Raw genomic sequence first — 10,127 nt, forward strand, 5'->3', positions numbered from 1 at the left:
TTGTTATAAAAGTGGCTTTCATTTTTTTGTAACTGGTCTGTGTTAAATTACTGAATTCATATTAAGAGATAACTATTAATGTATTTGAAACTTAATGGTAAAGGGAAGTAACTGCAGCAGGTCATTGTGCTGGCCTCAATTCAACTTGAAATGTACAGTAATTACTTCAATGAACAAGAAGAATTTCAGTCAGCGATGAAATGGAAAATTATCAAAAAGATATGACAGGTAGCGCTATTAAGATCTAGTCAGTGATTACACTATACAAACTCTTAGTCAACTAATCTAATTTGACCTCAATATTAAATCATTATCAAAAAGAAACCATTCCAAAGACAAAGTGAATGATATACAAAAAATGGGAGAAGCTTTTTGATGTAGAGCAAAATGTTTAAAAAACATATTAAAGTGGATTGTAAAAAGTCAAACAAAAAAAAAATAAAAAAATTCCCATTTCAGACTTTGTAGGGCAGATGATATAAAGCTCATCTGTTTTTGTGTCCTGTGGTCAATGAGTGTGTCAGGTGGCCAGCACAATGACCAACAGTCTATACTCTATACTTTTCCCCAACATATGTCAGGAACCCATTAGATCTGGGTGGACTCAAAGGTGCCTAATAGTCCTAAAATAAAAAATCCTAGTCTTCAAACCCTGGACCCTTGTTTGGAAGCCAAGTACTTTACCGGTCAGCCACCACACCTTCGAGTGAACTATGTAGGAACTTAACTATTTGCTCAACTTTCATTCTACAACTAAAGGAAGGTAATTATGTATTGTTAGGGACAGGGATGGTCTCAATGCTGTCTAGAATGATTCAAGAGAATATTAATATTGTGTTAGTGTGGCGGGCCCCAAGGTCATGTCTAGCCTGGGATAACAATAAGTTACAGTTGCCAGATGGTAACGCTACTGGGTGAGTTGTATCTGTGCACCTCAGTCTGTGACCAAGGGGCTTGATAAAAGAAATCAAGAAACATAGAGAAGAAATTTAGAAAAATGAGACTTTAATTTAAATGACTAAAGCAGCAGTTACAAAACACTGCAGCAAAAAATACAAAAACATAAGGACAAGATCTAGTACATAAACATTAGAAGTGGCCATCATTTTAAAACAAACTTTATAAAACAAACTTTAAAAAACAAACCGCCAATTATTTTGACAGTTGTTTCAATTCGAAAAATAATTACCATATATAACTAACATATAAAGTAGATTTACATGTAGTAAAATAAAAAAAAATTAAAATAACTCTGAAACTTTCAGGCAGTTCCAAGTTCAGAATTATTAAAACTGACAAACAGACCTCTGGTCAAAAGTAAAGGAAACAAGCATCACCCTAACACATATAACAATAGGCGGAAGTATAAGCATACAGCTTAGCACTAGTCTACAAAAGTAGTAAAAATAACAATACATAAAAATAGCTCTGGGAGTGCCAGTTCACAATTATAAAAAAAAGTTTGCATGCCCTGATAATTAAGTCTAGGTCTACTGTTTGTTTTGTTGGTTTTACATGTGTTCCATCAGAAATAGAGATTACATATAGATCTTTCTTTATGGAACAATTTCTCATCTATGATTTTGGACTAAAACTCAAAACTGCATTCATAGCAACACAAGCAAAACATTCATATTAATAACAGCATAGAAAATGTTAAGTTTTATTTTAAATATAATAATATAATATAACATATTATAATTGATCTAAATAATGTCAAGTCACTATTTACACTATAAAAAGCATAGAACAAATAGTGCAGGGATGTGACACTAATGAACATTAATATGATAGCACACAAAAGCAGGGGAGATAAATTGAATTAAAAGCATAATGTAGCTAAGCTTTGGTGTTGTGACTCCAATAATAATAATAATATACCACAGCCCTTCCCTCCTCCAAAAACAAAAAAAAAGATAAAAACATTTAACTGAAACAACAAGAAGATTGAGGGAAAAAAAAAGAACAACGACTGAACTGATTGTCAATATATACCTCAATATATAACAAGATACAAGTCTATTATGGTGATTCCACCTAATTAGTTCTTACAAAGTACATCACGTGAGTACTTGTACCTGTATTAGAAATGATTGTTCTATTCATTGTATCGGTTAGGTTTTCTGACTTCGCAACCACTTCTGGTAATGTAACCATGCTGGAAGAGGTCAGTCATCAGTGAAGCTGAGGGTGCTGGAATGACATGGGAGCAGATGAAGAAAGCTGCTCAGAACCGAGTTTGGTGGAGAGGTCTGGTTGCTGCCCTATCCTCCCATGGGAGTACACAGGATTAAGTAAGTAAGTAACCATGTTGTGAGATTGGGTTACAGGGTTCAGGATGTAAAACTGTGGGTGTAGAAGTATTTGTCACCACTCTAGTAGGTGAGCATGGATACTCAACTTGAGGTTGGGAGGATTCTTGTTTCCTACTGGGTCCTGTATTGCAGCTTGGTCACTAAGGTTGTCTTGAGAAAGTCTGGTTTTGAAGTAGCATTAGGGAAATGTACATTTCTTTCAGATGCACTAGGTATGTAAAAACATCTTCACCGACATTGAGCTATCAAAAGATAATGGCAGGTTTCCTTAGAACACAAAGAAGGCTCTAAATGAAGGTAGAAAAGGAAACAATCTCTAATATATCAGGTGTGTCTACTACAGCAGCAAAGAATAACTACCCAAATTAAGTGAAAAAAAATAGCAAGGTTTAAGCCATTAAAGTCTAAGGAACTTATTGGAGATTTTCAATTATGCCAGAAATCTATAAATAACTAGCTATTTAGTGTATCTGGTGTACAGAATACAGAAAGCTTTAATATTTAGAGTGAAAATTCTGCATTTCTAGTAAAATAAAATCACAACTTTCTAAGCTCTTTTGCTTGTAGTCATAACTCATTGGTTTTGAGTTGGCAACAGCAATCTTTCCAAAGATCTGCAGAGACTGTTTAGATTGTTTCAAAGTCTCTCTACACGTATTCAATTCACTCATTCATGGAACCTGGATCGAGGAACCCAGACAGCTGAACTCAAAAAGTGACTAAAGATTTTCCTATAAATTTAACACATGATGTATATTGCTGAGAAAAGAATTACTAGCTCATTGGCCACATGGGGAAAACTGTAAATTTAAATTTAGCTAGAGATCTATATCTAAGATTCTAGATATAACATTGATTTTGAAATAATCGTGTACAGGAATTTCTAATGTAAGGCATTACTGATTCAAGAGTTAAATAAATTAATGTTCAGGAAAATTTAGGGCATCATCTTTTAATTTAAGATTTCTCTAAAATTAAAGCTCATTAGAACATACTACAAAGTGTATTAGATCTATACATTGGCTTGACCAGGATTCTTTCTCTGGGAGAAGGAGGGAGAGGCAGGTTCAGAAAATGTTCCATTAATTTTTTAATCCAGCATTCATTCATATTAAGGGAAAAAAATAAATCTGTCAATAAGCTTCATAAAGGAGTTATTGTCTTTTCAAATAGCCTTTTTGCTGTTCTTCTTGATATTTTTTAAAAATTTGATGTTAGTTTTTTTATATGGCCCCAGCCAGATCTTCATATTGTTTGCTCTTCTTTTTCTATCCTAATGTATTGTATTTCTTTAAGAATGTACTTATTCTTTCTGTTCTAGCCTTAATGAAGAGGAGACGACCTCTTTGTCCAGATCTGATGTAACTGGATTATTGGCTGCAGATTGTCTTCAAGAATGCATAAATGAGATCAGATAATGTTTCAACATTACTTACATGTACACTGCACTTGCTTGATATTCTTGTCTTATGTTTGACATGTTTTGAATGTTCCTCGAGAGTTGAAGAGAATCTACTTCCTTGACCAAACATGCAGCAGAATTAATGTCATCAGGCAAGATATGAGCATCAAGATGACCACACAACAGTCCAGCACACATACCACATGACCAGGCAGCCATCCATTCTTATGAGAAGACAAAGTTTTAGTGTAGTGACCTCTATCGCTTTGTTCTTGTAACTTGTTGCACAAAATAATTGAGAACTGAAATGACTTCAGGAAAAAAATTATGAAAATCTAGGAGAAAAAAAAAAGCAAAGTTCAGGAAAAGTTACAATTATAATACACCTTTTGTTAATGTTTTATTTTATGTCAGTTCTCTGCAATTATAGGCTATAGAATTTGAGGAGTTGAGCATGAATTAAATAATAACTCACCTCTCCCATTTCAAGTTAGTTGTTAGTAACAACAGGTTAGTAGCAACAAAATGATGTAGAAATAGACATGGCTTTATTTAATTGAGTCTTGTTGCTGCAGAGTGTTGTTGACTTGTAGCACCAAACTGCTGGTAGAGAAACTGTTGAAGGCATAATAGATCTGAGCTAATCAAACTTCACACTAACTTGAACAACTTCCTTGTGAACAAAACTAAATAGAACATTTATAATACTTGTGATCACAGGAAATAACTGTAGTAGACTTAAGTCATAAAATGTCTTAAAATCTAACTCACTACAATAACAAAATCTTTCAGTCTTACATTCTGGAGTCATCTCTCCTAAGACCAAGTGAAGACAATGCCACTTTAGCATCATTTACATCCAATCGCTAACCTCTTCCCATAGTCACCATAGAAACACACACACACACACACTCCATAACACTTCTGCTTGACCAACATTCTTTCAATGAATCAAGCACAAGCATCCTATTTGTCCAAATGTTAGACTTTGCAATCACCATGTTTCTAATCAGTACAAGTTACATTTAGCAGACACTTTGGCAGATATTGGATATAATAGTGCAAATTTTATGACGAATCAAACTTTTAAAAACTCTAAATTAGATTCTTATTTCTGTACCTTGATATCTGTCAATAAAAACAACTGATACATTTGAACCTCAGGAAGAACAAAAAGAATCTGAAATATAAAGTTGTGTAACAAAAACTTGAAAAAGTTCAAGGTAACAAAAATTAATATATAAATATACATTGCAGACATATATGCCCAAATAGTTGGTAGGAGAGAAGAGGTGCCTTACCAATTGATAGGACACTTAAGGTGCCCTACCAAACAATAAGACACATGAGGTGCCCTACAAATCAATAGGACACTAGAAGTGCAATACCAATTGATAGGATACTTAAGGTGCCCTACCAATTGATAGGATATTGAGATGGCCCAACAGTTAAAAGGACATTTGAGGTGCCTAAGAAGTTGTTGGGACACTTGTGGTGCCCCAACAGCTGATTGGACAGACTTAAGGTGAACAACAGTTGGTATGATGGATGAGGTGCCTAACAATTGATAGGACACTTAGAGTGCCCAAACAATTGATAGAACACTTGGAATCCCCATAATAAGATTATTGAGGTACCCAACAGTTTTTAGGATGAATGAGATGCCCCAACAATTGAAGGACACTTGAAGTGCTCCAAGAATTGATATGATACCTAAGGTGCCTTAACAGTTAAAAGAACATTTGAGGTGCCCAAACAGTTGTTAGGACACTTGTGGTGCCCAAATAACTGATAGGACTTACTTGAGGTGCCTAACAGTTGGTATGAGGGATGAGGTACCCCAACAATTGATGACCATAGAGGTGCCCAACAGTTGGTAGGTATTGATATTTTGGGTTAGGGTTCATTTAATTATAATAATTTATATTTGAAAAAGATTCTAAGTAGGTAACATGAGATGAATCACATAGCAAGAATAATGGTGTGAACAGTATAAGAAATATATGAGCTTGCATGTGCTGAAGAATAAGGTATACTCAAGCTATGAAAATAATGTTGTAACTGAACTGTGATGCTGGTCAGTGTAGCTCTATTTGTAATCAACCAACACATGTGACACAGGCCTGTATACTTAAAAAGGACTGATGTAAACAATCCCCAAGTAGATCAATGGTGATATGGTTAGCTGACTTTGAACTGTGTTTTTCAACACAGTTGGGTCAAGCCAGGCTGACATGATGATTGTCCATTGAAAAAAGCAATTATCACAGCTTTGGTGATGAAAATCTAGTTTGTCCCCTGATTATTGGAAATAATCTGTTATGCAGATCATCTTTCAGCTCACAAAAAAAAAAGACTGCTTTTGGCATTACCCATATACATAGACATAGAAGAGAGCACCAGGCTGCATGCAGCTTTCAATAGAGACAGCTGAAGGTCACTTACAAAGGCCACAGGATACACATTTGAAAAGGAAATCCACGGCCAAGACTGACGTAGAAGGCAAAAAGAAAATCTAAATCGACCACCGGCAGACAATGGTAATGCCTGCAATGTGACAAAATGTGTATGTCACATCTGGGGCTGGATGCCCATGGGAAATACTGTATTCCTCAAACTTAAGACTTGCAGACAAGGGATATTATTATTGAAAATATTCCAGGCATTCCATTCAATAGTTGATAACAAGGAGCAATGGGAGAATGTTCAAATTGTGACTATGGTGACAACTAAAGACATGACGGAAGAAGCCAGAAACATATCAACTGAAATAATGATTACTACTGAAGTGATGCTAGAACTACTCCTGGCTACTCTCCATTTGAGTTGATGTTTGGATGCAATCCAAAGAGTCCTTAAACAATATTAAAGAAAAGTTAATTGGAGGTGATATGTTGTCAAGAATGAATTTGAAATTGTAAATAAAGTAAGAGAAAACAGTTATTTTACTTCTAAAGTAGCTACAGCTAATTCAGATCAACAATTAAGGAGACAAAGGAACATAAAAAGTTAATAACACCACTACTTGAAAAGACTGAAAGAATATGAAGTTTTTGTGTGGTTGCATAACTGGAAAAATGAAAAGATCTGGAATGGAACTTTATAATTTTTAGAAAAATAGACAAAGTCAATATATGATCAATATTCAAGTGTGGTTCATGTGAATTTGTTGAGAATATACAATGAATAGCCCGATAATGACACCAGTTATCAATGATTTGGATAATAATTTTAAGGCTTGTCTTCAAGTCCAAAGATTAGTATGATTTGGATAACAACAATGATAAAAGCATTTGTGCTAATATATGCCTGGAAGATATTAATAAAACAGCTACATATTACAAATATAAACATCATTTAAAGCAGGTATTTTATGAATTCAAAGATGTTATTACACATGATATTGTGTAATAGAACAGAGATTGAGAGCAAAATTTAACTGAAAGAACAAAATAATTTAGCATATCAGAAATATCCACTTTCCTATGCATGGAGAGATGCAGTTCAAAAAGAATGACACCTACTTGATACAAAAAAAAAGTAGAAGATCAACATCTTCAGGGGGCACAATCTATTGTCATTGTAAAAAAAAAAAAAAAAAGAAATCTGGACCAATAAGAATTTGTTGTGAATAAAATAACTAAAGAATAGACTGAGTCTATGAGAGATACTTGAGATCTCAAGATGAAAATTGGAAATAAAAAATTATTCACCTATTTAGATTTGAATACAGGATTCTGGTATGGAGAAAGAGTTAAGGTAATAAACAGATTTTGTAACAGATGAATGATTATTTGAATAGAATGTAATACCATTCTACATTCTGCCTACTTGGCTCCTTAGCCATCTTTGTGTTTATAGGAATGATTAATGGAGGACTTTTAAAAGCGAAGATCCCGCCCATATTCCAGACGTCCAAAATAGCTTCTTATGTACGAATATCGTTTTCTTTTTATTGAATAGCTTTTGAAGGATAATGCAATAATTAGAATTTATAGAATATAAATAGAATATATTAATAAAATAATATAGAATAGAATAAAATAGAAAAATAGAATATAAAATATTTGAGTAATTTTTTAGTTATTAAATTTTAACAAATATATAAAAATATAGGTAACCTTGGAATAATGATTTGGCCGCCCCCTACATTCGGCCGCCTGCGTGCAATGCACACTTGCACAATAGCGGCCCTGAATATAAGATAAGTCGTCCAAAGAAAAGCTGGCTGGACAACGTAAAGGAATGGACAGATCTTTATCTTGGTATCCTGCTAAGAACAGCTGCTGACGAAAAAACGTGGAGGGACTTGGTTTACACGAACTGTCACAGCACCCCTACTATGAAAGTCAATGGACACTGGACAGATGATGATGATGAAGGTGATTAATTGTGTGTAGCTTACAATAGTAGGCCTACTCCTCTTTTTCACTCTTGTGTGTGTCTCCATCTATGGAGGAGGTAGATCTTTCTCAAAATGCCGCCCCATGAAATAAGTGAAAATAAATTAATAATTAATTATTTGAAACTAACATCTAGATATATAGACCTACACCAAACTTCAATGTTAAAAATGGACAAAGAATAGTTCCTGAGTTTAGATGTTACAGTGAATGCTTCACAAGATCCTACATCAAACTTTAATGTTAAAAATGGCCAAAGTATACTTCGAGTTTAGATGGTACATACATGTTAGGCTTGAATCGTCTTAGAAACCTGGCGAATGCACTCCTTGTAGATTTATCTAGGTAAAATTCGGAGCTAATTAATAATACATCGGTATAAGAGTGCAATAATTCACGTGGTTACACAGACCCAGCTGTCACCTACACATTTTGTCTCACTTTCTATCGACTTGTGGTGTATTCATCAAGGATTGTAGGTCTGCGCGTTTCCCAGATTTGATCTTTCAATGGTAATAAATGTATACGTTTTAAAACTGAAGAAGAGAGGAAGTTGTTTGCACTGAGACACTGGTGTAGGAATGAGAACCACTAGGCGAAACAACTCCACTTGATCATTAGTCTACGTAACGGAACTAAACAATTGTGCTAAGAATAAATTCACACTCCAGAGTAAGAGTACATCAAGGATTAGATAATAAACTAAGTTTACTAATACCAATACAGAGCTATTAAAGGGAAGTGCTCAAGGAAGAGCAGGTCTCTAGACTCTAGGCTACATCTAGAAAGATCGCATTCTATGGCCTCCTTCAGTCGAAAAGCGACAATGGATCATCTCATAAAAATGAAATGAATGCCAGTGTATTAGATGTGGTCGGTAAAGATGTCATTCACACAGTAGTCCCCCCCCCCTCTCCACACAGCTGATGTATCCAAAGGAACGGCAAGCGGCGTCCCAGGCTCTACCAGGATGTAGCACTTGTGTCCCGGTTCTTTGCTTTGTCCTCAGGGTTGACTCCCAAAGCCTTTCCCATGTTATGGGTACAGCAGCCGAGAATAGTGTTTTCCTTCTCTAACGAGCCCCTCCTGCCAGGAGATCGCATTACAAATATGGAAATACGAAAGAATCACAATGGTGATTGGGTCATGACCCACAGGTTGAGAACCCCTGCTCTAAATAGTATGGGAGGTCTGGGTTTTTTTAGCATGGCAGGGGGAACATGTAATTTATATAATTATACATTTACATTACTGACATAATTTACTTTTCTTTTTATTTGTTAACCAGTATCAAAGTCAATTACATAGAATTGATTAAAGCTATCTTCTATAGACTTAGAACTTTACATCGGGTAGACTCAGTCTACTGAGAAATGCAGGTCCCAGGAAGTTCAACGTGTTTAGGACTTTTTTCAAATAAGGTTCACAGATCTTCATTATCATCCGAACAGATCTAGTCAGACAAGCCTGTAATGTTGTTGGTTTATTTAACTGAGATACACAATTAATAAATATACTGAGTCCGCAACTGATATTTATTAGCCAGTATTTTATTGTGTCTGCCTCATGGTGGGAAGCGTGGTCGAGAGGCCAAGTGCGCTTGAACCGACTCGGGCAGAGTTGTGTTTACTGAGCGCCTAAAGGCAGCGCGGAAAACCAACTCCTAGATACCCCCCCCCCACCGGTCCACAAATGAGATTGGACGAAAAGCGCTCTGAGCATGCTGTAAGCATGAAAGTAGCGCTATATAAAAGCTATAAATATAAATATATATAGGGGCATGGGCTTTTCAAATCTTGTGTACAATCATTCTTATATTGGACAATATAGAAAACCAAAAAAAAACTCTATATTGTCTACAAGGTCAAGTATGTTATCAGCGAAAAGAATATGATAGGTCTGTAATTCAAGCACATCAATTGTCTGCTCCGAAAGAATCCTCCAGAGTTGCTGGCCAGAATTCTACAATGGCCAGACTACAGTTAAAGAAAAAAGGATAACAATATT

At 35.1% G+C, this 10,127-nt stretch overlaps 1 long non-coding RNA gene across 2 annotated transcripts; it reads right to left on the reverse strand.

Moving 5' to 3' along the window:
- Positions 1-358: 358 nt before the first annotated feature.
- LOC129923045 (uncharacterized) lies at positions 359-8,674 on the reverse strand. 2 transcript variants are annotated; one of them, XR_008774969.1, is made up of 5 exons: positions 7,839-8,674; positions 4,838-4,897; positions 4,193-4,332; positions 3,752-4,028; positions 359-2,602 (listed from the first exon to the last, which is right to left on the reverse strand). It is a non-coding gene; the product is annotated as an uncharacterized LOC129923045 (long non-coding RNA). The 2 variants fall into 2 exon arrangements; XR_008774968.1 differs by having other exon boundaries at positions 360-2,557.
- Between the last annotated feature and the right edge of the window lie 1,453 nt (positions 8,675-10,127).

The sequence above is a fragment of the Biomphalaria glabrata genome, chromosome 15, assembly GCF_947242115.1.
Source record: "Biomphalaria glabrata chromosome 15, xgBioGlab47.1, whole genome shotgun sequence".
In the NCBI taxonomy this organism is placed as follows: domain Eukaryota; kingdom Metazoa; phylum Mollusca; class Gastropoda; family Planorbidae; genus Biomphalaria; species Biomphalaria glabrata.